This window comes from Ambystoma mexicanum, chromosome 1q (genome assembly GCF_040938575.1).
Source record: "Ambystoma mexicanum isolate Mex_15411 chromosome 1q, UKY_AmexF1_1, whole genome shotgun sequence".
Lineage (NCBI taxonomy): Eukaryota > Metazoa > Chordata > Amphibia > Caudata > Ambystomatidae > Ambystoma > Ambystoma mexicanum.
In genome coordinates, this window is record NC_090922.1 from 461,617,143 (window position 1) to 461,644,357 (window position 27,215).

The 27,215-nt window shown below is 46.0% G+C and overlaps 1 pseudogene; it reads right to left on the bottom strand.

The window, feature by feature from the left end:
- Window positions 1-691: 691 nt before the first annotated feature.
- On the bottom strand, window positions 692-27,146 carry LOC138521486 (N-formyl peptide receptor 2-like; annotated as a pseudogene).
- Window positions 27,147-27,215: the final 69 nt, after the last annotated feature.

Here is a 27,215-nt window from a genome sequence, read left to right on the forward strand (position 1 = left end):
TGCAGTGAAACCCCTTCTATTTGCCAAAGTCTCGACCCATGCTGTATATTTACAGGCATTGCAGAAACAAGTGTAGAGGAGGAGCCACGTACCCCCCTCCAACTGCCCCGCCCTTACTACCTATAGAGTGGGAACCAGAGTATGAGAAGTATGCGGAACAGTTGAACCAGCAAAGAGCAGAGCGTGGACTCTGTGCAGTACCCATAAGAGTACCAGTACCTAAGAGAATCTGGGAGGCAAGGTACCCATTGAGAAAACCATACCTGCATGCAAGACAATATGATGGCAATTTGAATGAGATTCCTGAAGAAGCGGAGCAGATGAAAGGCAAGGATGAATGGTGACGTCACACAGAAAGAGATGGCACACACAGAAGAGACCAGAGAATGCAGATATTCTATAAGGCATCAAAAAAGTACTAAGGATAAGTGACATCTTGGTAGCAAGGTGAAGAAGCTTATGCCAAAGACACAGATGAAGACATAAGCTAGTTTATACGTGTACAGATGCCACAGAAATGCAAAGAAGCAAAGTCATCTTGAAAGCTAGCTTCAAGCTTTATAGTAAATAGATCACGGCAAGCGCGAATTTACATATATATATATATATATAGATGCAAATGGAGAAATAAAAGATGGATGTTTCCAATACACATTCTAATGCAGTGCTGAACAGAACAAGAAGGCCTCACTTCAGTGTGTTGCAATTTTAATTACAAATGAATCTCAGCAGTTGGATGAGCCAAGAAGCCAAAGTCTTATCAAACAGGAATTGGTTGACATTGGATACAAATTGTGTGAAAGAACAGGAGAGTCCTGTTCAGAAGGCGTGAGTAAAACAAAAGACGTCAGAGGACTATTAAAAAATTATATTAAATACACGAAAAGGATCGATTTCATGGTGTCCAGTCACGTGGAAGGAACAAATTGGACGATCGAGGTGGTCACACCTACGCACAAGGGCAGGCTGTGACTTCACTCCTTAAAAAATTCTCAGAGCACAGTACAAACTCAAGGCCAAACTTCAGAGCACTAATTGACACTGGACCATTGAGGTGATGATGGATTGATAGGTTAATTGGTGGGAAGCTAGTGTTTAGATGAGCCCACTAGCACCTTGATGTTCAATCTGCGTGCTGCTAGACGTAGGTGGAAAAGTACTGACGCGGGTTAGAAGCCAACCATTTATAGAGGACCGCGTAACTAAGGGTCCTATAGTTTGTGTAGCCAATGGAACGTCGTTTATTTAGTGACGTCCATAGTGGCCATTTTGATGGGAGGGCTTAGTTGCCCCACCTGATGTTAAACACCCTATCACTTTGCTTCACGGTTCTATACTGATATGGAACTTATACTTAGATATCTAACTGTATTATTCATACTGCAAAGACATATCTGTCTCTGTAGAGAAGCTTCAGAGCAACTGGGATTCTACTTCGCATGAAGGTTTGGGTGGGGTTCTTCCATCCAGCTTTTCCACAGTAAGTTCCTCGTTAAATGCTCCTTCAAAGACAGTCAAGAAAGACTTTCTCAAAATATCTTTGAAGTCGCTGCCCATGAAGACATACAGAATGGGGTTGAGGCAGCTGTTGAAATAGGCCAAGCTGGTTGCTAGAGCCTCAGCTACTACACCTAATTTGAAGAACCAATATGTTGGATCATAGATATAAAAATCCAGTAAGGGAAAGACGTGGAATGGAAACCAACAGATGAAGAACAGAACAATGATAGTGATGATGATCGTGTAAGGCCGGCTGGATGTACTTTGGTGCTTTCTGTTCTTAATCTTTAAAGCAATGGCCCCATAGCAAATGATGATAATTATGAATGGGACCACAAACATGGACACAAATCTCGTAATGATCATGACCTTGTAGCGCATAATCACGACAACCCCATCCTCTTCTTGAATCCCCTAGGTGTCAAAGCAGTATGTGACATTTCTATCCCAAAATGTTATAGCTTCATAAAAGGCTGGGTATGGAGAGCTGAGGATGACTGCAAACAGCCAAGTAGCAAATGCAATCTTACATGCCAGGCTGGGAGTTCGGTGGTTCCTTGACCAAACTGGATAAAGCACAGAAACACAGCGGTCTATACTTATGACAGCAAGGATGGAGATGCTTGTCAGCATGTTCAGGTATAATATTGTTTTGGTTATCTTGCAGAGAATGTCTCCAAATGGCCAATAATGCTCCATCACCATCGGCACAATGTGAAGGGGAAGGAAGATGTCAAAGATGAAGTCAGCGATGGCCAAGTTCAAGAACCAGATGACATTGACTGTCCTGGTCATCTTAAAGATGCCGACCCAAATCACAAGTCCATTGCCTGCGACCCCTAGAATGCAAGTAATGGAGAGGGACACGATGGTGAAGAAGTTCCAGCGGGCAAATAGATTTATGTACTGATGGCTATCTGCGTCTTCATGAATGGTAGACATAGCTGTTTCGGGATTTGTAGTGTTTGTCAGAAAAGGGGTCAGCACACCTGTGACATTCTCCATCATCATCATCATCCAACTGTGGCTCCTGAACAAAACATTCAACAGTCAGTTTTTAAAGCAACTTCTTTAAGAACAAAGAGAAACACACAACAAAATGCAGAAAACTTCATATTCAAAATATAAATGTATGAAACTACCACATGCACATAAATCTGCCCAAAAACATGCTGTTCAACCTTCGACAGGACCAAACCTAGAGAGAAAATAGACAGCACGCAGAATCGAGACAGCATATTTCAGAACAACCACTGATGACTCCAAATTACCAAGAGGTGAGTTTCAGATCACAAGAACATTTTTGAAAAATTGCAGGGGAATGTAATTTTATATTACACTGATAACTTTGCATTCAGTATTGACTCTATGGGCCTCATTAAGGGTCCAGCAGTAACCGTGCCGGTAAGACCGGCAGGTTGCCGTCGGACCCGTAATGATTTACTGGTGCCTGACTTCCCAGTAACACAGGGGGATTGCAACCCCGGCTGACCGGAAAGTCAAGCGCCAGAAAATTGTAATTCCCCATTCCCATAGAGTCCAGTAGGACTCTATGTTGGTGGGGAACACGGAAGCACTGGCACTGTTAATAACAGTACCGGTGCTTCCATGAAAACTCTGCGGGCTGGTGCCGTTCTGCCTGGCAGGTCTGACCTGCCGGGCAGGACGGCGACCGCATTCAGAGTTGTAATATGGCGGTACGGAAACAACGGTGCCGGTAAAGTTACCCGCACCGTTCTTTCCGAACCAGCAGGCTCAGAATGAGCCCCTATGCGTGCCTATTCTCTCCCTACCTCTGTCCCCCTCTCTCTGTTTCCTCTATCATTACTATTCCTCATGGCCAATGAGCTAGTACGAACAAAACACATTACTTACGACCACGTACATTTTAAATAATTTCTATCAGTGTGTCTTTGTATCTATACATCTAATTAAGTATCTATAAATGAATATATCTAATCCATCTATCTATGTATCCGTCTATCTATCTATCATTCCATTTATCGTTCTATCTATCTTGTGTTAAATATTTATTTCACAGATCCCCTTTCATTTTAACGGACAGAATGTCAAAAGACAATTAGGATGAAAACTTTAATTGAGATCAATGTGCAGAATGAGGATTTTGGAAAACAACTCTAGTACTTGTATTGCCATCCAGCAATGTGCATGCAAGTGTGTTGAAAATAAGGATGGGCACTGTATTCAGATCTAAATGGGGAATCACAAGTCAGGTTTAGAAGATGCTTGGAACAAAATCAAAGTGAGAATTTCCAACCACACAGTGGACTTTTTGTGCCTTTACATTTGTAGCCACTGACAATGAGTTTGGAGGTAACAATAAAAGCATTTGGTATTTTAAATATCTCCCATTTTTTAATGCTACCTGCATATGTGTTGGTATTAGATGGAATATTTACAGCATGGACTACAACGAAGGTACTGCATGGGATAAAAAAGAGGTGTAAGAGGTGTTTGTATCCTATACAGTACGTTGGGTGTGCCTGTGCTGTAAATGTTAACATTGCAACGGTGCACGGATACACCACTGAAGTGACATTAGCAGGCAGACTTTAATGGTGTGGCTAGGCACTGGATCAGTGGCATTAGCCTGCCAATGGTCTAGTATTTACAGTGGATAGGTGGATTTCAAGTTGCAACCAATAACCATTGGCGAAGCGGATAGAAATGGGCGCATACAGCAGCACACCATGTGGAGAGGACCTGGAAGCAAGCATCTGCATGGCCGTGGCAGGTGTTTGCTGGGAGTCATGTGCAGGACTGTCGAAGTGGACGGGCAAATGGAGGGTATTTTGGACATAGGTTGGTGGTATGGCAGATTGGAAGGCAGTGATTCTGTACTCTCCCTTTAGAAAGAGAAACCGGAAGGAGAACGACAGACCAAACCACCCTTTGGAGAAAAGCCACCTTGTCATAAATGCTACAAGGAGGAAAAGTTTGGTTGTCATCTGAGTGCTCCCCCAGGGCCATTGCTGTCTCCGGTGGAGCCGATCTGCGGACCTCACTTAATTGTCCAATTGGTAGTAGTGACTGGCGGTGTGCACAAAGGGTAGATACTAAATCTCGCAAGCTTATTACTCGCATTTACAGGGAATTTCTTTTTCATTGCAAATAATTGGAATCCCCAATCCCTTTCATGAATGGGGTTCAGCGGGTTACCCGCAATCTGTCGGCGAAGGGTAGACACTGTGCTGATCCATTCAGTGTAACACACGTGCAGCCCCAGACATCTAAGGGCATCATTGACCTGTTATTGCTTGATCTTTTCCCTCAAAGAAGTTGAATGCCGACTGTGGGGGTGGGGTGTCGCGTAACTAGTTAGCATGGAAGAGTCTCATTCGTTATCAGAATTAACCAGAAAAATCACTCCACCAACTAAAAACAGCCTTGGACCCCCTCCCCCCACCCCCACACAGAATTGTGAAAGAGCTATCAATCTTTTCCATGTCTGGACTGTGCGAGGTTTCCTGTGTTAAGTCAAATTAAGTCACATGCCCCACTTCTGGTGGTCCCCTTCCAACAATTCCTTTAAGCTTCAGCTTTGCAACCATACTCCCCCTTGAACCCAAAGACTTTGGTTTCCCAGAAGCTGCTCCGTGTGTCATTGGAATAACGCTGCCATATTGCTAGTCAGCATTGTTTATGGACGAAAGTACGACTGTATCTGATAGTCTTCGAGCCTCTGACGTTCGTTTTTCATTATTGAAAAGATTCTTGGCAAATGCTTTTGCTTTGGTTCGTCTTGCTCCGGTCCAAGAATGTCACCTCTGCCCCCCACTGTCCATCTTAATCATGGCCAAAGTTCGAAAACCAACAAAATTGAACCATAGTCCTATTGCCTTATTCCTAGCTGAAGTATTCCGGTGACTGGCCTGTTTTGAACAATCTAATCGTTTCAAAGTAAATTCTACGTGCCCCCAGGACACTCAGTCAAGACCATCAAGGGGTCGCCGAGAGGCAGGCGCTGGGACAGGTGGTAGCTCGCCATGCGGTGGACCGCCAGCTCAATTCCAAGATCCAACTACAAACTATTTAAGCACAGTGACTTTAATATAAGCTTTTGTAGCTGGAAATACTGTGGCTGCAGGCATCAGACTTTCCCTCCAATGGATCATCGTTAAAGGATTTAAAGTGTACTCATTCCAATTACAGTGCCTCGAAAGAGTCCTGTATTGTTATTTTTCATCACTACCTCCCCGAGTCTTGAGTGGATAATTTGTGCGCCTGATCCCTTTCTTGGATGTGGTAGCCGTTTCTCAGGTTTCCGCTCCGAAATCAAACCTTGATTCCCTGTTACCCGTGGTCACCATGGTAGGCACAGAAAGTATAAAAAAGAGAGGCGGGAAACCACATGTTTGAGCTACTCTGCCAGAGTGATAAAAGAAAGATATTTTATGAGAGGTGCTGCAGATGTCAGAGCAAGGGTGTGGCAATACCCAGCGACATATAAAAGTCAACCATTAAATTAGCACTGAACCGTTTGCGCTTCAATAATTAATTGGAAGAAATTATACTAACTTGGTTTAGAATCAGCCCTGTGACAATTTATACTTAAACAAAATCGTTTAGTATGTCCAAATGTCAAAGATCAACACAGCCAACATGTGTTTTGACCTATACACAGGCCTTTTTCCAGGCTAATGATAGTATCCACAGAGGGAATAGCAAGCGCAAGGTAAATAACTTAAAATCACGCTGATCCCACAGGTTATTGGGTAGCTTTGTATATCCGTCCAAGTGACACTGAAGGTTTATTAAGACCAGATGGTTTCAAACCATATCTACAGTATATGTAAACAGGGGAAGGAGTATTTAAATTCTGAGTTTTTTTAACTCCATCGTTCACTGTTGGGTCTGCAGTCAGCATTCCACGTATTTGCCTGGAGCAGGCGGTAGATTCAACTACAAGCTTTTTCACTCCACCAACCTTAAAATGTGCTGTTGGAACTGGAATTACCATGACTGCTGGCACCAGACTTGGCCCCCAGTGGATCCTCATTATAGGATTTAAAGTTTACACATTCCAATTACAGGGTCTCGAAAGACTCCTTCATTGTTATGTTTTGTCATTACCACCATGAGCTGGGAGTGGGTAATTGCACGCATGCTGCCTTCCTTGACTCTGGTAGTCATTTCTCAGGCTTCATCTCTGGAATATAACCCTGATTCCCCATTACCCATGGTCACCATTGTAGGCACAGAAAGTACCATTGAAAGTTGATAGTGTAAACTTCCAAATGTATCGTCGCCATCACAGGGACGTGCAATTGGCCCAAGGTTATCTAGAGTCACCAAAGTAGCCATGCCGGATTGATCTTGGTCTGATAAATGCATGCATCCCGAGAGGTCAGCGTTCTTCCACAAGGATTAGCTCTAGAATTACCACAGTTATCCAAATAACAGATGGAGATATCAACGGAACCATAACTGATTTAATGAGCCACTGAGCCATTTGCAGTATCACTGTACCGACAGTGTGTACTTACACATGCATGGCTTAATCTTTGAGACAAGCATATGCTACTGGCAGGATTGGCCAGGTTGCCGCACCTGCTGGAGGCTGGAAACCAGGGGAGCAGCAGGCCTGCCTGTGGTCACCCTTCATGCCCTCAGAGGTCTGTGGGACCCAAGGATCAAATTGCGCCCCCAACAATTGTAGGGGTGGGTGGACAGGTCAACGGCAAGGCCAAGGGCTGGCCAGCCTCCTCCAGGCGGTGGAAGGGGACAGACACAACTTAAAGTGGGAGGGGTTTTCTACGTGCCACCACCAGCATGGTGACAAGGGGGTCAGCATCCCATGTAACAATCGTTCCAAACTGCAGGAGAAAGGGGCAAATCAATGGCTTACAGGGCCTGCTAGAACCACCCAACCCTGTCCACTCAGGTCTGATCACTTGGATTGCCCGACCTTTGCTCTGCTCCAAGGCAAGAGCCACACATGTAAGGGGGCATAACTGAGCAGACATACCCTGGACACAATTCCAAGGCAGGTGTAAGCTAATTGCTTGAAACAACAGAGGAGACCGGCCAAGAAATCCAACCCTAGATGGACAAAGTGTGCCAAATCGATCCTATGTATAATGTGGCAGCACGCAGGCAGGCCACCCTGCTGTCCACTGCAAGTCCTGCTGCCTGGAAAAAAGCTGGCCTCTTGGAAAAGCACCAAAGGCTCCCCTTCCTGCTGTGGGCAGGCAGGGCACTCCCAGCAGGCCAAGCTCTACTGGGAAATCACATGGAGTGCGGCCCTCGGCCGGCTTGGCATGTTACAGTAGTTTCACCATGTAGCCCAGGTTGGGCAACGAGAACTGAGTGGAGCGCAGTAGGGACCCATACACACATTCTACAATAATCTGGTGGAAGGTGACTAAGCTTTCTTGTAATCTGATTACCCTGGGTGACAGAGGGTAGTGACAGAGGGGGGCTGAGGGGGGTCTGGACAAAAGTGTTCAGACTCTTTATAGACCCAGCTGTAGAATAATTTCAAATTAGTGCTCATCCAGACCTCCAGAGGAAGCAGCCATCTGGTCCTTGCCTTAATTTCTATGGGCAACTACCAGATGACTGAGCTCGGAGCGCAGCCATCTAGTAGTGCAATGCATTCCAATGGGCCCAGGCGCGAATGGCTCCTGGTGCCCTGGCAAATGAATGGCAGGCCCCCAGGGACATCTGCTGGGCAGGGGGATGGTCAACCTACGTGCAAGGAAGGCACCCAAGGGAGGGGGTAGCACCCCCAACTATCCTGGAGCTCCTGCCGGAGAGCGACAGAGCTTTTCCCTCTGGAGCACCCTGTGACCGCCACTGGGCAGACGGATGGTCAACCCACAGGCAAGGCAGGCACCCAAAGGAGGCGACAGCACCCCAGCAATCCTGGAGGGAAACGTTAGTGCGTTTCCCTCCAGGGAGGTACAGGGACCCGCCGGGAAGCGTTGGGGTCTCCGCTGGGCAGGGCCATTAAACATAGCTGCCAAGTTTCCCAGTTCCAGGCAAAATCTTGTTTCTGTTCAGTACTGTTTTTTTCACACTGCATGATGGGACTTGTAGGGCCACCGGTGCAATGAGAAAAACAAAACTACAAGTTCCATCATGCAAATGGAAGCAAAAAGCAGGACTGGCTTGTGAAGTCACGCGTGGAACTTGGAAAGTTGGCAGGGTGGCTGGAGAATCAAGAGTGACGGAGAATGAGGAGGGAGGACTGAGGAAGAGCTGAAAAAAGAGAGAAAGAGAACGTGAGATGGAGAGAGAGAGAGAGAGAGAGAGAGAGAGAACATGGTAATAACAAACAGGGAAGAATTGTAGAAATAGAGGGAGCAGAACCGAGGCAGGAGAAGGAGACAGAAAGTAGGGAGGGTGGAGTGCCATTTTTTGTCCCTTAGGAATTTGCAATGGGAGAGAGATAGAAAAGGCTGAAGCCTTGCGGCCTCCCTTATAGCAGTCTAGACCTTCATAATTGGGGATAGCTATTGGTAGTTAGCAGTCTCAGGAGCCCTGTCAGGATGGGGGTTTCTGAGCTAGGGTGGAGGGAGCCCACGTGGAGATTCAGAGCAGCTTAGTGACCTTTGTAGTCTGGTCTCCACAAACCTTCTTGACTCATCTTTATTTTGAAAAAAATTGTAATACATTTTGAAAAATATCCTGCTGGTAAGTGTGTCTTTAAAGACATCTATGGCAACAGCTATGATATTATGGGAAGCTAGCAATGGGAGTAGAGTCAAAGCCTTAGAGTGGACAGTTCAGCACATGGGGTCATTTGTACACCAGATTAATGTCAAGTGGGCCTCTTTAAGAATTACCAGCAATGGTGCTGTTTTAACTGGTATCCACAGTAATTATAAGGTACCTATGCTAGAAAAACAATTCTGCAAGTTGTCCCTCAAAAAACAATCACCAATTGGCATTACTGTGTGAAAAAGGATACTTGTAAACTGTTGATCACTATACAAGTGCATATCGACCAGGGTTCTTAGAGCCATCCTTCACACAGTTGAGGGGAGTGCAAAATAGGTTGGTGAGGAAAGAGTGGGCATAAAAGGTTGGAGCTTTAAGGAAGGAGCCAGCATAAAATATTGGAACGAGTGTCCTCTCCCACTCTAGCATAGTATACCCTTTTCAAAATGCTCACAATGGTGGCAAGGTTATCCCAGGGTTGTATCAAAGTGTGCAACACAGGCAGGGCTATATTGTCTCAAGGGTTCTGATTGGCACCAACAACTTCAATGATTACAGGATGACAAGAGGGCTACCAGTTCAAATATGTTAATATGCGTTGGGTGTCTTGCAAAGAAAAGCATATAATGTCACAATATGGGGAAGAGACAGAAGTAGTAGGAGGCACATTTCGGTATTTAGGTATTAAAATACAGTCGTCCAATTTATGGGACACATTGTGTAAGGCTCATATGTGTTTAGAAATGTGCCAGAGAGGATAAGAGTATGATTGGCACATGAAAAATTGAAGGAACTGATCCGTATGATGTTACTTTAAGGGCTACAGTGATCCCAGGGAAATATAAATTTCACCTACCAGTGGCAAAAGGTGTAATATTCTGCAAATTTTACTTTCTGGGGATTCTGGGAAAAGCAGTGGTTTGCTATGAAAAAAACCTGTTTATGTATTTATTTATTTATTAATTTATTCATTTATTTATTTTGGCATTTACAAAGCACGGCAAACCTGGGGGCATCTGGGCGCTGGTTACAATAATGCTTAGCTTTAGCAAGGTCACAGTCGTCAGCTGGAATAGTCATGGAAAGTGCAGGAGATACAGATAAGGTTCTGAACAATAACTGGCATTGTAGTACATGGGATACAACAGGTTACAGTCATTGTTAAATACAGTACATTGCAGGTACGCAGTAGGAATAATTGACAAGGTGGAGAGTGCCATAATGTGAGCGGCAGTGGGCGGGGGCGTGGCTAACCAGCCATGTGAGAGGCTGGGCTGCTCCGGAGCTCCCGCAGATCCGATACTCATCCTGAGACTGCCCGCCGTTAAAACCAAGTTCTACTTGTTCCAAAAGGAGGAACACTCATGGGAAAGCAGGAGGCACGCGACGATCTAAGCTGGAACCTTAACAATGTAAAATAAAGGAAGATATCTGCTGGAAACTAGGAGTGTCACCTCAGAGAACGCAGAGACAAAATGGCCGCCCAGGTTAACAAAGGTCTCGAATAACTGAACACTGTGAGCAAGGAGCAGCGAAGTTCCTGGTCATCAACTGAGAAATCCTACTGCGGTGAGTGTGCAGCGGAAGAGCCCAGGTGCACACCGAAGTAAGCGCTTGCTAGATGAGAGCGAGAGCCAGCGCCGGCCCCGGGTTGCACACTGGGTGGAACCAAGAGTGTGCGCACACAGAAGGGGCATCGGGCCCCAGCGCATGGATGCGCAACACATACCACCCGACAACGCTGGAGACAGCATACACGCGGACGGGCACCCATTACATGGTGTGACCGCATTGGAGTCACTCAGGAGAGGGGGACTTTTAAATGCGAAACGGAGGTCGGCTGGACCAGTTGAGGCAGCCGTACCCCTCACAACACTGCGACCACAGACTGCCCACGTACGCTAACAAGGATATATAGAGTCAGGCGGAGAGGGCCGTGGGTCTGGCACTGCACTGAATCGAATCTTCAGAAGGAGGGGGCATCCCAGAGCATACACTGCGGAAAACGCTGGGAAGGAAGACGGCATAACATAGCACAGCAGCCACAGGGGGTGCAGCGCTGGAGAGGACGTGCACCGGAGCATGCAATGTAGGGTGGGCAACCCGGAGACTCACAGAGGTGGCCCCATTCTATAACCCACAAGCAACACAATTAACCCAGACAGTGACACATGAACACTGGAACAAGGAGTGCAACTCCCTGGGGGCTTGGGAAGGCAAGATGCACCTAGATAAACACAGCCAGAGCCAGAGCCCCACACTTAGGAGAAGAAACGGCTGCAACATACGTGACACTGGGGTGTGAGCCGTGCAGATACATGTGGTCAGGGGCGTTGCTAGGGGGGGGCTAAGGGGGCTATAGCCCCTGATCTTTTGGTTGTAGCCCCGGATAGAATCTCAGGAGCTACAGCCAAAAGACTAGCTAGCCCCCAGTCCCAACAGTTCCGACATCAGCTTAGCCCCGGGTCTTTTCTAGACCTAGCAACTCCCCTGCATGTGGTTGCTGCATAGCGCAGTGCCCTCCAAACCACACGTGGGCAGCCAACTATACTGATAGAGACATACATCTCCCCTGGAGCATCAAAGAGCACGGACCAAACATGGACCTATGAAGCGCAGCCACAACGGAGTAACCAGATTAACAGAGTGAACAGATTCTACAGCATCGTTCAGGCATGGATGGCTAACCATGGCCTGTGTCTGAACGATGACAAAACAGAGCTCATCATCCTGGGCACCGCAACTCGCATCTCAAATCTCAACCTTAATTATTCGGCATTCATCATTGATGGGAATACTATTAAGGTCGCCAGAGAAGTAAAAACTCTAGGCTTTTATCTCGACTCAACTTTATCCCTTACTAAACAGGTACATTCTTTGGCTTCATCTACTACCTACACATGTAAACTAATTAGAGCAGGAAAACAATTCCAGTCAGTTGACAGCTGCTTAATCCTTTATAGAGCCCTCATCCTATCAAAACTTGATTATTGTAACGCTCTCTACATGGGGGCAAATGAACAAACCATTAATAGAATACAAGTGCTACAAAATAATGTTCTGAGGGCTGCCGTAAGCATCCCCAGAAGAGCACACATCTCCGAAATAAGAAGGAAACATAAATGGCTCTCCACCCAAGAAAAAATTAATCTCAAATCAGCCTCCCTCATCCACAAATGTCTTAACAACAAAACCCCCTGCTACCTATCAGAACGATTTATCAGAAAAAACTCAGTCAGACCGCCTAGAACAGCCAACCCTAACTGTCTTCAAGTGCCAAGATTCAAACTGTCCACCATTGGAGGGTCCAGCTTCCCAGTTAGGGCAGCACAATTGTGGAACTCCTTGCCACACACACTCAGAACTGACCAAACATTTACAAAATTCAGAAAGAATACTATTAAAAGGCTCATAGAGAAAGATTTGTTACCCAATTTCCTTTACCGCACTAACCTAGCCCTGCCTGTATGCATTGTATTTTTGTTATAGTATTGTTAAATATGTAAATTTCTGTAAAGTTTTGCTGTCTACATTCATATGCCTTGATACTCGTGCTGCTTACCTTCATCCTGTAACACGGAGGTAACCTGTCCTTACCTTTACTAATTTCTGTAACTAAGCTGTAAGTTCTCTATTAACTGCACCCTGATACCTCTGGGTCCGGCGCGCACAACAAATAAACAAACAAACAAACCAAGGCGTGTCTAGAGAAAGTAGAAGCCTCTGGAGGCCGCACGGAGCACCCAAGTACCCTGTACACGAGGAGGAGCCCTGGACCCAGGACAATATAGTGAAGGGCCTCCAAACTGAACCTAGCACTGAGCAGGAGGGCATAAGCACAAACATTGGGCACCTAGGCCCCGAACATCTCGAACTGCAACGCTGAGACTGTGCAATGGCATCCAAGCTGCCCAAGACAAAGGGGAAGCAATCCACAATCGAGAACTTTACTAAAACACCACAAACAATGGAGGGGTCCAGGAACAAAGAAAGGGGTGCTCAGGCGGAAACACCCCCAGCACCCGGCGATCAGCAGATACTAGAGGCCATTGCAGATCTGAAAAAGACATGGGAAACGAAACTGGAGGCCGCAATGACCACGCTGAAAGAGTTTCTAGAGTTTAAAATTGATGCAGTACAAGTGGACGTTAACCTACTAAGACAGGATGTAAGGACAATTGTGGAACGAACAAGCGAGCTGGAGAAAGAAGTGAAATCTAACACAGCCACCTGCGCATTGCATGCCTCAGAGATCCACGCATTGCAACAACAAGTGAGCAACCTGGAGAACAGAGCTGAGGAAGCCGAAGGACGTGCACGGGGAAACAATATACGTATTGTGGGACTCCCTGAGGGACAGGAAGGACCGAACCCCACTGAGTATATTGAGACCATGCTGCTGCAAGAAATAGAAGGAGGGGCACTCACCCAAGGATTTGCGGTGGAAATAGCGCATAGGGCTATGACAAGAAGCCCCACCCCCCGGGAGCCTTCCCAAGACCAATCTTCGCCGAAATACTAAACTATTGCGACAGAGGAAAGATTCTGGAACACTTCCGCAAAGGAAGTACAATACAAAGGGCTTCTGCGTCTATCACTGCGTACCCGGACTACACATTCTAGGTGCAGAGACGGCGACTGAACTTTGGAACAGTGAAAAGGAGACTGTGAGATGCGGGCTACAAATACATGCTGATGTATCCGGCAAAGCTGAAGGTGATCCTTAAGAAGCAAGCAATTTTCTTCGAGACTTCAGAAGAAGCGACTGAGTGGCTGGACGCACAGAACTGTCCGACGGGAGCAGATGATCAGAAGAAGAGCAGCACGGAGTAACGAGAAAATGGTTCCAGAGGCTGTGGTGCTGTATAAACTGTGACATTGTAACTTGATTATAGATTTAGGATGTAAGGCAGCGACGGGCAGAGTTGTTATATCAAAAAGTGGGAGATGAAGAGAACCCAAACTCATACCCCATTAGATAGGGTAGTCGGGTTACTGATAGTGCGGTAACCCCTGCTGGGCTCCTAGCACCGGCTTAGCCAGGACAGGACCAAATGCGGGGATGCCTGAGATCCAGGGATGGAGCTGGGCAACAGTTGGGGACGGGATGGTAGGCGGGAGGGAGGGGAGTTGCGGAGTTTGCATTGGAATTAGTTGGGGAACGGGCTTACACCCACGCGCTATTGCGCACAACACAAATGAGGAGAAGGGATAGAGGTGGCATACGCTATGGCTGAAAATGGGAGGCCTCAAGATAATGATCTGGAATATTAGAGGGCTCAACAGTTATTTAAATGAGGAACAAAATTATGATTTTCCTGAGGAGGCATAAGGTAGATATAGCTCTGTTACAAGAAACCCAGCTCACAAAGGACAAACAGGAGGTGATACAGGGAAAATGGAAGGGGACCACAATCGGGGCAACATATTCAGCATACGCAAGGGGGATAACTACCTGGATCGGCCCGCATGCACCTTTTAAGCTAACACAGACTACAGTGGACTTGGATGGGAGGATAGGGGATTGACGAAAATAAAGAGGTGTGCATTATCAACACATATGCCCACAACCAAGATACTGTAGCCTATTTTAAGACCCTGTACAGCAAAGTCTGCCCGTACCTGGGAGGAGCAGTCATATGGGGGGGGTGACTTTAACTGTACACTGGACCCCGGAATGGATAGATCGGATGAACAACGAAACAGACCCACTCCAGCTGGCAAAACTTTGTGGAACCTGGTGGGTGAACTACAACTAGAAGATATATGGAGAATGTGCCACCCACAAGACTGACATTACTCGCACTATGCGGCTCCACAAAACTTGTACACAAAGCTAGATTACATGTTCGTTTCTTCTGAGATGACTGGGGAGATAATGCAGGCAGAATACAAAGCGAGGGTCCTCTCGGACCACTCCCCATTGATCATAACATGGCAACATTTGCCCCCCAGAGCAAATATCCCCACATGGCGGCTCAGAGCTGAGGCACTGAAAGACACAGTGTTCAGAGAGGACCTGAGAGAGGACATCATAGAATATTTTGAAAAGAACACCGGAAGCATAGACTCGGCGGGCACTCTGTGGGAGGTCTTTAAGGGGGTGGTGAGAGGATCAGCTATAGCAAAATCCAAAGGGCTCCAGGGTGGAATAATCCAGAAACTACAAAAAGCCGAATTGGAACTAGAAGCGATCATAAATAAGGGAGATAGCTCCCCGGAGGCTGCCGAAGCTATACATAAATTACAGCAGGCGTGTGGGGGGCACTGGGAGAGGCTGTGTAACTTAAACTATAAGAAGTATACAGAAAGGCAACATGCGGGTGGGGACAAGCCAGAAAGGCTGCTGGCATGGTTATATAAAAAAGAGTCGCCCAGACTAGCCATCAGAGCAATAAACGGAAAGAATGTTAAAATACTAGACACCCAAGAGAGTTTGAATAACGGGTTCCTTGAATTCTACCAGCAATTGTATGGAGACGTGGAAGGGGGAGAACTGAGCGAGATAGTGGAAACTCTAGAGGATATAGGCTTGCCGAAGCTGAGCGCAGAAGAGAGAGAGAACCTAGATGCCCCAATCACATTGGAGGAACTAGAAGCACTAGTCAAGCGGCTACCTACCTGCAAGGCCCCGGGAGCCGACGGTCTCCCTAGTGAGTTCTACAAATGTATGGGACGGAGGTGCTCCCCCCATTATTGGATATGCTGAACTAGGCATGGGAGACAGGCGGACTGCCGGAATCCCTCAGGGAGGCAATCATTGTCCCGCTCCTCAAGCCGAACAAACCTAGCATGGACTGCGGGTCATACAGACCACTATCCATGCTAAACCAAGATAGCAAGATTATCATGGCGGTGTTGGCAGGCAGATTGAGACGGGTCATAGATAAGCTCATGCATCTGGACCAGACTGGATATGTACTACATAGGAGCATATCTGACAACCTTAGAAGACTTCATCGAGTCATAAAACAATCAGAAGAGGATGTGCAGGAAATTGCAATTGCCTCACTAGATGCGGTGAAGGCCTTTCACTCAGTCAGATGGCCTTGACTGATGGCAGCCCTGAAGGTATACGGAATAGGGCCCGGGAATCTAAAATGGGTTAAATTGATGTACAGCTCCCCAATAGCTAGGTTTAAGACGGGGCGACTATCTCAGATAAATGGCAGCTCAGTAGGGGCACCAGACAGGGTTGCCCCTGGTCCGCGAAGCTGTACATCCTCGCATTAGAACCCCTAGCGATATATATCTGAGACAACAATACGAAACGGTGTGAATTTATACGAAGGGGGGACCAAATCTCATATCACTGTATGCCAACGACATGTTGTTATACCTGAGATATCCAGAGGAGAACCTACAATATATCTTGGAAGTAATGGAGCGATTTGCGTCGCTCTCAGGGATTGCAGTTAATCCCATGAAATCGAGCCTGTTCCCTCTGGGTAGATACACAGGGATCCCGCAGGAGAACCTACCAGCATTGCAGATACCCTGGGAGACTAGAACTTTCAGGTACTTTGGAGTAGATATATATCACAAAGTGGAAGACGAGCACACACATAACACGGAGAGGGCAGTAGCAAACTTGGAGAATAGCATGAGATTCTAGGCAAAGCTCCCCCTGGCCATGGTAGGGAGGCTGGCGCTGCTGAAGATGGTCGCATTGCCTAGGCTGTTGCATTTCTTTGTGAACATCCCCTTTATGATAACTAGGTAGAGGCTTTATCTGGCACAACACCAGGAATAGGATAGCCTTGTGGAAATTGCAAAACACGTATGATAAGGGGGTATAAAATTGCCCAACTTCGAGATCTACCACTTGGCCAGTCAACTACAGTATGTGGCGAAATGGCTGTCAGAAGAACCCACAGCGGAGTCCAGACTGCTAAGATCTGAATGTGCCCCATTCTTTCTGAAAGAGGTGATATGGGTGACTAAATTAGAATTGAAGGGGCGATCAAGGCTGTTGGAACTGGGATGGGGGGTATGGCGTAAAGCTTGCCAGGTTGTGGAGAACCCGACCCCATGTTCCCCGCAGATGCCGCTAGTGGCATTGGGGGGTGTGGACGAGCAACTAAGGAAGATGATTCGTAGGCACTGGGAACCGGGGGGTATAGCAACATTGAGAGACCTGTGGAAAGAATGGAAAGTAATGGAATTTGAAGAACTGGTAGAGGAAACCGGGCTACACCGGGACAATATATTACCTATACAAGAATGGTGCGGAGGGTGAGAGAGTCATGGCCTGAATCGGTGCTTACAGATCAACCTGATGAAACTGTAGAAACATTCTATGACATTTCAGAGGGAGGACATGAAGTCTCCGGAATCTACGAACTCTTGATGTCTAGGGTGGGTAAGGAGGTGACCTAGTTGAGACAGGATTGGGAGGAGGAAGTGGGGATGCCAATGCTCGATGGGCTATTGGAAAGGGCCCAGAGATATCACAAAAAGGTATCCAGAAATGTGAGGTTGCAGCAGATTCAACTATATATAACTCATAGGGCATATATGACCCCTCAGAGGGTTGCTAGATTTAAGAGCACAGAAACACAAGCATGTCCTAAATGCGGGGAGGTGAATGCTGGGATGGTACATATGTTCTGGGCATGCCCAGAGATTGGGAAATTCTAGGGTGAAGTCATCTACCGGCTGACCGCGAAAGGGATACTGCTGGATGTGGAATCCGTATGGGCATTTATGGTGGGAGGCTTTGTAAGACTCTGCAACTTGAGATATGTGAGCAAATTGAAGGACCTGGCCTACATACTGGCTAAGCGTAGAATTGCTATGGGCTGGAAGGTGAGCCTTAGATGCAAAATAGTGGTGTGGTGGCATGGTCTCCTGAAATGGGCAGATGCCGAAACAGTGGTATTTATTTATTTTATTTATTTGCATTTGTATAGCGCACTTGCAGCCCGAAGGCATTGAGGCGCTGTTACAAGAATATGTAAGAAGATTTGAATTACAGGTTCATGAGCGACCAGGGGTCTCTTATTTACAGTTCCAGTTACAGACTGCATGACATACAGATATGAACAGCGTTGCAGACATAGCGAAAATAACAGTATGGCATTTACAGTTGTAAAGGGTGATAATAGGTATTTTGATTTCAGCTAAAAAGATTGGTTTTGATGGCTTTGCGGAATATTTGGTGGGCTTCGATATGGTATGAGGCGGCTAACAGAGGAGAGGAGGAAGAGACAGAAACTCTAATGGCTTGGAGACATTTAGTAGCCACACTGTATGGATCCACCCAAGGTCTCCCAGAAGATCAGGACTCCTCCGGAAATACAGATTAGGATGACCTCTAGAAGGAACCGAAGTGGGAAGTGAAGGATAGTAAGCTCGAGTTAAGGGGGCAGGGTAAAAGGAATACAGTGACCATCTTATGGAAATATGTTTGATTCTTGATAATTATGACATGCACTGTTGACTTGTTTTGTTGAGTGTTATTGTTTAAATAATAAAAATTACTTTAAAAAAAAAGTGAGCAGCAGTGTTTCTAGTGTGTGTTTGTGCGAAATTGGGGGTGGCACGATATACTATTACATTTGTTTGGGGTTTTGGATGTTTGAGAGAATAGACAGGTTTTGAGCCCCTTACAAAAGGACCAGTAGGAGTTATCTGACCTTAAGGCCAGCGGGAGGGCATTCCAGGATTTGGCAGTGATCACTGGGAAGCTGTTTGCCCCTGATTTCTGGCGCCTATACCTAGGAGTGACGAGTAAGTGTGAGGAGGCATCCCCGGTGGGTCTGGTTGATTGGGTCTTAGAGAACCTTTTGGACAAGTAGGTGGGGGCAGTGTTAGAGATGCATTTGTGGTCAGTGCTAATGTTTTAAACCTGATGCGTTTTCGGATGGGGAGCCAGTGGTTGTTACGTCTGGCTGCGGATATGCAGTCTTTTTTGGAGCTATTTCGGGATGCGCGTACTGCGTTATTTTTAATGATTTGCAGGATTTTTAATGTTGCGGGCATTGGTGCCAGTAAACAGTGAGTGGCAGTAGTCATCCCTTGATAGTATGAGGGCTCTGGCAAAGATCGTGCAGCTGTCAGTAGACAGGAAAGGTCTGCAGGCATTGATCAGTTTTGCAGTGTGTGCTGCTGCTGATGCTATAGAGTTAACATGTCTGGTTAACGATAGGGTGGAGTCTAGGTATACTACTAGGGTCTTTACCTCTTTGGAGACAGTGATTGAGTTCCCATCAATGGAAAAGTATTTGTATGCAGTATTGAGTGAGTTTAGCCGAGATTGAGAGCCAATGAGGAGCAGTTCCGTTTTTTCGTCATTAAGGCATAGGCTGTGCTGTGCCATCCAGGCCTGGATCGTTAGTTATAATTTACTGAAAGCTATAAGTTACTGAAAGCATTGGAGTCTGAGTTGTAGTTTCCAGATATGGGTAGGAGGATTTGGGTGTCATCCATGTAGATTGGGTATGTTACACCCAGGGCATCCAGGAGGTTAAAAAGTGGTTTAGTGAAGATATTGTAAAATGTTGATAATGTATTTATAACGCACCTATACACAAGTGTTTCAGGCTACGCTGAGGCAGAGAATACTCTCCTTGTGCGGTTGGAGAGGAAGGACTCTATCCAATTAGTGGCTTTGGGCGAGAAGTGGGCAGCTGTTGAGAGGTCCAGGAGGAGGAGGATGGCCATATTGGCTTGGTCTTTGCTTTGGTCCATTTGGATTTTTAAGTCCAAATGGCGGATTCCATGCCATGTACGGGGCGGACGCCTGATTGTCGATACCGTATTGTTGTCAGACAGAGTCATTTCCTGCCAATTTTCACCATGTCTGTAGCAATAAGTAACAGGCGCTATTTTTTTGGACTAAAAGTGGTTCTATCTTTCAATCTTTGAATAAGCAGTCGATAATCGGCTCACACACTCACTAAAATAAAGGTCATGTTACACTGAAAGTGCATATCCAATTCTCAGCAGAAATGCTGCCTTGGTTGTAATAAATTAGGTGTGAGGCTATTTTAGCAGTACAAAGTATATTTTTGCAGAGTGCTTTTTGCACAGCTCCATGAATCAGGGTGTTTGTTGGCAGTACAAAGTCACTTTGCAGCAGTGCAAAGTCACTTTGCATCATGCTAAAAATTTGATGAATTACATGAATCAGGCCCTTCGTGTCCAAACATTGGAGATATGTTCTCGTCAATCAATTGTTTTGCTGTTGAATGTGCTGAGTGTATCCACAAGAGAGAGGTATGAGTTTGGTATCTCAGATTCCATACAGTGTTTTAAAGAGAGGGTATGTTATGTTATGTTATGTTAATGACATTTATAATGCACACATTCAGCCCGAATGCATCTTGGTACGAGAATATGCACAGCCCGACTGCAATGGTCCCCAGGAATGAGCAGAAAAGTGCAGTTTTTAGCGGGCACCACTGAAAAAGCGTGACCACCGACTCTCTGAAGGCAGAATCTGAACCAGCCGTTCCTGGCTAGAACGAAGAGCCCGTCTGGAGATATAAGGTAGAAATGTATCCTGAAGAAAGTCTGTGCCCACATGATAGTACGCCCGATGGAACAGGCAAAGAGCCTTGAAGGCTATCCTCTGTTTCACAGGAAGCCAGTGCAGAGCTCGCAGTAGGGGACGCATTTGGGAGCAATATGGTGTGGCAGTGGCCCTCTGGGCAGCCAAATTCAGTACCAGTTGGCGCTGATGGATTAAACCGGATCGTTGGGCCAGATATATTGTGTTACAATAATCAAGCCTACTGGAGATAAGGGAAGAGACAACCAAGGGGAGAAGTGAGGGAGGCAAAAAAGGCAGGACCTGCCGAAGAACCCTCAACAGAAAGTGCCCAGTTTGGCAGACTGCACTAACCTGTGCGGCCATGGACAAAGACGCAGACAGATGGACCACAAGATTTTTCACCACCGCACCGCCACTGGAATAGGGAAAACACCTAGTAGGACAGGCCAGAATGAAGGAGACCAGGAACCAGAATCAGGAGTGGCACCCACCAGGGACTCCAGGACCTCCGTCTTGTCCCTGTTTAGTTTAAGCCAACTGGCACTCATCCAATATCCCACGACCGCTAGGCAGTCACAAAAACGGACAGACACCTCACTGTGGTCCAGATCAAGGATCTGAGTGTCATTCCACATAAGAGTAACACCTAAAGCCATGGGAGTGGATGAGGGCAACTTAAGGTTGAAAGTAAATGTTAAGTAACATCGGAGACAAGGCAGAGCCCTGGGGGACACCACAGGACAGAGAATATAGGGAGGATAGAAAAGGTGGTAAAGAAACTGATTGGCCCCTCTCAGACAAAAAAGAAGCAAAGCACTCCAAGACAGGACCTGAGATGCCAATGGAGTCCAGGCGGGATGGGAGAAAGGAGTGATGTACAGTATCGAAGGCTGCCGAGAGATCGGGTAAAATAAGGGCCCCCACTACCCCTCATCAACCAGCCTGGCCATGTCATCCAAAACCGATACCAAGACACTCTTTTTCGCCATCCCGGAGTGAAAGTGTACTGAAAGGGGTCAGGTACAGAAGAAAACTCAAGAAAAGCAGAAAGAAGTGCTGAGATAAGAGCCTCAAGAAGTTTCATGAAAAAGGGAAGTAGTGAAATAGGACAGAAATTAGGAAGGACTGAAGCATCCAGTGACGGTTTCTTGAGGAGAGGCACCACAATAGCCTGCTTAAGTTCCGAAGGAATAAAGCCAGAGCAACATGACATGAGTGGTTAACCACCTGAGTCACCAAGGAGATAATTTCAGGAAGAAGATCCTTCAAGACAAATAAAGGGACAGGGTCAGAAGGTGCTGCAGATTTCAATTTAGAAATAGCTGCTAAATCGACCTCATCTGTGAATAGTGGGCAAGAGGACCAGCCAGCGACAGCTTGCTGCTTAGCATCATAGACTGGCAAGCTATTGCCCGCCTGGCCGAGCTGAATATGACTGAGTATTCCTTCAATTTTAGAATGAAAGAATTCTGCTAATGCATCAAAGTGAGTCTGAGAAGCCGGCGCAGTAGACAACAAAAGCGTGGGTGTGAAGAAAGACCTAACCACTTCAAATAGCTCTTTATATTTCTTAAGAGCAGTTTCGATCCTGTGTGTGCAAAAAAGCAGTTTGGCTAATTTAATAGCCAGGTGATAACTTTTTGATAGAGAAACAAAAGGCAGCATATCACAGAGACTATGAGAGGAACGCCATTTACGTTCGGCTTGGTACAAACCTAGTTTGGCCAGGTAAGTTCCTCCGTAAATTCCTCCGAGTATCATGGTTGGGAAAGGTGACCACGTATCTCCGTAATTCTGAACAGCGCTAATTGGTCAGCAGTAGTTAGAAGTGCCTGGGACAGGATGGAAAAACTTGCACTGTGAAACACCTGTGTATGAGCGCGATAGAAATAAAATATCAATTCAATTAAAAAAAAAGTCCATTAATCTAGCACTGGAGCAGGTGTTCTTAACCATAGAAGAGAAATGGGACATGTTTATATTATGCAAGTTTCTCCTTAGAGCGAAAGGCTTACACAAGGGAGGCAAGGAATGCATGCGGGGTAACAGAAAAGGAACCAATAAATGGTCAGACCACTGAATCAGAATCATGGGTGAGACCACAAGCCCAGAAACCGTGTAGAAGATCAGGTCCAGAATCCCACCAAGCCGGTATCTGGACATAACTCACTGGCTGGGGGAAGAGGTGTTTGCTATGTTCAAGTAAAATGCAGGTCTTTGAGATTCAAGATTTGCATTGTCCAAAGCCTACGTGGAGGATGATAAACCTGGCTGTACTTTCTCAAATGTGATCCCCGGCATCATGCAAATCTACAAGTGGGATTTGGGTAGGTTTGCAGGTGTCCGTGGAGTTTCTGCTCAGCCCGAAACTACCAAAATCTGCTTTCAGAACGATACTTCTTCAGGGATACTCGGCAGACGTTCAGACAGGTTCGGGTTGAGTCTTGGGAAACAACATACACAAAATAATTTCAAAGATGCAGGAAGAGGGAGACATGTTAGTGGAAAGGGATAGGTGGGACTGAGGCTGGGTAGCGATGGAGTTAGCAGGAGGAAATGGAGTCCTGTGTTTCCGTTATCATTTGCCTGTTAAGGCAGCACCTTAAATTGAGCATAATTATCTCAGCGGGTTACCTGGCATGCTGCAGATATCTATGTGTAACCTGTAATCTGGGTAAGAACAATTTACGCTTTCATCCTTCTGAGGTTTTAAATAAGGTAAAGTATGGCCAATAGAGCTGAGGCAGAATCAGGCACATGCAGGGTTGGATTGGCACCTCGGCCTTTCGGCCCGTGGCCGGTCCGAAATCGTTCCTGGGGAGTGGGGGCTGGTTTCTGGCCATGCCTGGGCCGGTTTGGACCCCAAAAAAAATTTTTAAAACACATTTTTGGAAAAAAATAATATATATACATATATGAGAAAAAAAAACCTGCAACAGCATAATTCATCAAAGCAAGGTAACACACATTACCTTGCTTTGATGATTGATTTGCATGCATGATGTGTGCATCATAAATTATGATGCATGCCTCATTCCCATGCTGCTGCAGCATGCAAAGTTGAGGGGCTGGGGCTGCCGCCGGCCAGCGGCTGTCACTGTGCCGCCACTCCAGGGGGCACGGGGCCCCGTGGAGTTGCTGTGCTGTTGTATTACTGATAAATATGTATAGTGATATTAGTGACAACCAATTTTAGAGTAGAATAAGCATCAATTTCGGACTATGTATTTTGCCTTTCGCAAGTTGCAGTAATAGCATGTTTTTATTTTTCTGCTGTTGTCTCTGTTACGATCATCACAAGACATTCCATCTCAGTGTCCTCGGTCACTTGACAAAATCCTTGTGTCAAAAAGCTTCTGTACAGTGAACAAATATTTGACCATAGCACATCAAGTGGTCACTGACTTCATTGTGCCACAATGAATGCTTGTTGTAATGTGTCTATTTTTCCTATCTCACTGGCGTGCTGTTCCGGATGTTTGTTTGCATGTATGAAGTAACGAGTGCTCAGAGTATGGGATGTCCTATGAGTGCGCTGATGTCCCTATTTTGTCATCCTTTAAAGCCTGAAAGTAGATGCGTGTAGGCTTGACATGCGGCCAACTTTGCACCAGACCTGCAGATGAACTTACCTGGTCTGCTGTTAAATCTCAGTTACCTGTTTAATGGTATCCACTAAAGAATAATTGCTCATTTTACTATAGCCGATATGATAGCTCAGTGGGTTGAGCGCTCGCTCCTGCGATGTGTGTGTGTGATCTGCAGATTTCGAATCCTAGCAAGGCCATCTCAGCCTTTCATCCTTCTTAGGTCGATAAATGAGTACCAACACAGGTTGGGTGATATTGTATGCATATTTGTTCTATAAAAAAAAGAGTTTAAGCGGAAGTGCTATACAATTGATTTTTATCATTTGGCCTTGGACGTCTGCTTGCATTCACAGTAATTTGACAATATGGATCTATACACACATATATTAATGATATATATGGTGATCCATTCTTGCATGAAACGTATATCATATTAGTGAAATCATAACCATATTTTTCGCAGTGTACTTAGGAAAAATGCTATTTGGTGCCCCTTCCTGTTTTGTGAAGGGGTGAAAGGTCGTGTTTCATCGCTTCCCGGGATGTCACTTTGGGGTGGGGTAAAAAGACATCACTTCCAGTGATGTCATCCGAGGCCAAGGGTCGTGATGCGAGGGGTGGGCCACTTTTTTTTGGGTGTCCGGGCCTATTTCTTGTCCCAGTCCAACCCTGGGCACATGTCCACATGTCTGGGTCTTTTTTTCCTTTTGGGTGGTCGATATCTTGAGCATTATTTAGGTTTATGATATTACAGTATAGGACATTGCTAACATACATGGGCCACTGAAAAGCCTATAGGGCTGGGGAAGAGTCAGTCTTGCATTAGTTGTGTGGGAAGTTTCATCCTACTGAGCTTGCTTCTATAGGAACCTCTGAGGATAATTATTCTTTAATGTCCACAATCAATGGCTGCAGTCAATAACCTCTGAAGGGCAGCGAGGGCTGAGGAAGAGTCATTCACGCTACCAGCATTGATGATGCAGACATTCATTTCTCAGATGTTGCTTGATCATTTGGTCGGGTAGTTTTGCAATGTAAGGCGCTCTGCACCAGGGGAAAAACACATAACAAATCTCTATGGCAAGTGCTTTTCTAGAAGATTTCATTGTTGTCAGCTTAAAACAGTTAATTGTGGTTTTTATAATAAGGTAACCTTCAAGTGCAAGTTATTTTTGAATGAGACATTTTGTTTTGTTTGGACATAACGAGAATCAAGTTTATACCTTTTAAGCTTTGAACATTTGCTGGCAGGAATGGTCTGACCTCTTCAACGCACTGGTTACTACATTTCATCATCACAAAAATGTAATGAGCATAACCCAAATCTGTGAACGGAATCTCTTAAAAATCTGGTGAAACCCACAACAGCTCAAAACAGTGTTAATTCAGGTGATTTATCATTCATCTGAATGTATTTGCCCAGACTTAGTGGCTACGTCTCAGGGTCAAAAAAGAGGACTGCTCTTATTCCTGCAAATCACACATCAAGCATGTAGACATGGCCTACCTGTACTGAGGTGCTTCCGACTGAATGCCAGAATGCACGGTTACTTCATCACTTTCTGTTGGGTCCACCATAATGATGTGCAGGCGTGTGCTGCTTAAGCAGGGGTTGCCTACCCCTCAGCTCACTTAGAATAAGCTACTGCTCCATTGTATAAATCTCACAGCCTGGTAATGTGTAGTGTCTTTTGAGGCACCTGTTGGCCCCCCAACTTATCTGTGTTTGGGAAAACTCTTGAAGGACTTGGTTGGACAGGGTGAACAAACCAAAGCCAAAACCAAAGTACTGAGGTGAAATACACTCCTGGGACATGGTGAGGGAATCATTCATGGTGAATAGCTGGAAACTTGCTCCATGCTTTCCTGATGGTTGCTTCCTTTAGATGATCTAAGGGGCCAGGCAAGCAAGCAATCACTGACATAGTGCTAGTGGAGAGGGTGTTGGGTTAGTGTGAGTGCTTTGTAGACATCAATATCTAGGGTTTTATTGCTGGGCGTGTTGAGCCAGGGTGTAGGTACAGAGAGATGACTATCAAGAGTGTGACTGTGCCGAGTTTCGGGCTCGTCCGAGGCAAGGAGAATTGGTTATTCACTTATGTTATGGTTCCTTTAACATGATCAATTGTGTAATGACATAATCTGGGCAGCCTTTCATGTTGGAGAGTGGTTTTCTCTACCTTTTAGGTGCAAGTAGGAGATATGGCCATACATGTTTACGCCGTATTCTGAAGCATGCAGAATGTGTGCATGCAGACTCGCCCCCATGCATCTATTTTCCTATCTGCTATTTTCTGCATGCTGTCCCATTTGTAGTGAGTATTAATGGAAAACATGAAATAACTGAACTGCTGCATGCTTTTCCCATGACCGCTGCGATCATAATGAGCTGATTAGTGTCTTGTGCTGCTTGCTCCGAGACCTGGCCACACTGGACATCAAATCTTTCCGCGCTACATAAGACTGAAAGGGCTGCAAGTTAAAGGAGTTGTCTTTGCAGAGAATATTGACTATTATTTACAAACAGGACATGCAGTGACCGAGACAGAAGGCTCAATAATTAAGCGGGATGGCGGTGTCTCTGAAAAGCCAGTGGGGTTGGTGAGATGTTAGTCACGTGATGGATGAGCTCAATGAGACGGCGGCAGTGCCCCCAACCCTACTGTTTTTGGTGGACAGCTGCAGGAAACGACAGCTGCAGGATCGATATATCAATCTGGACCCCACCACATTGCCCTAAATCCACGAATTCCTCCTACCTGTGAAGTTCAGGGTTCCATTTGCCTTCAGGTCTTTCCTCCCTTGCCCTCTAAGTCTGGAGTTGGTTCGCTTGCTGACTCGTGGCTACTGAGTTGCTTGATTGTTGTCTCCTGGCATGTACCATCCTTTGGGGGCAATGAGCTAAGTACACTTGATTCCAATTGGCCACTGCTTTCTGCTCT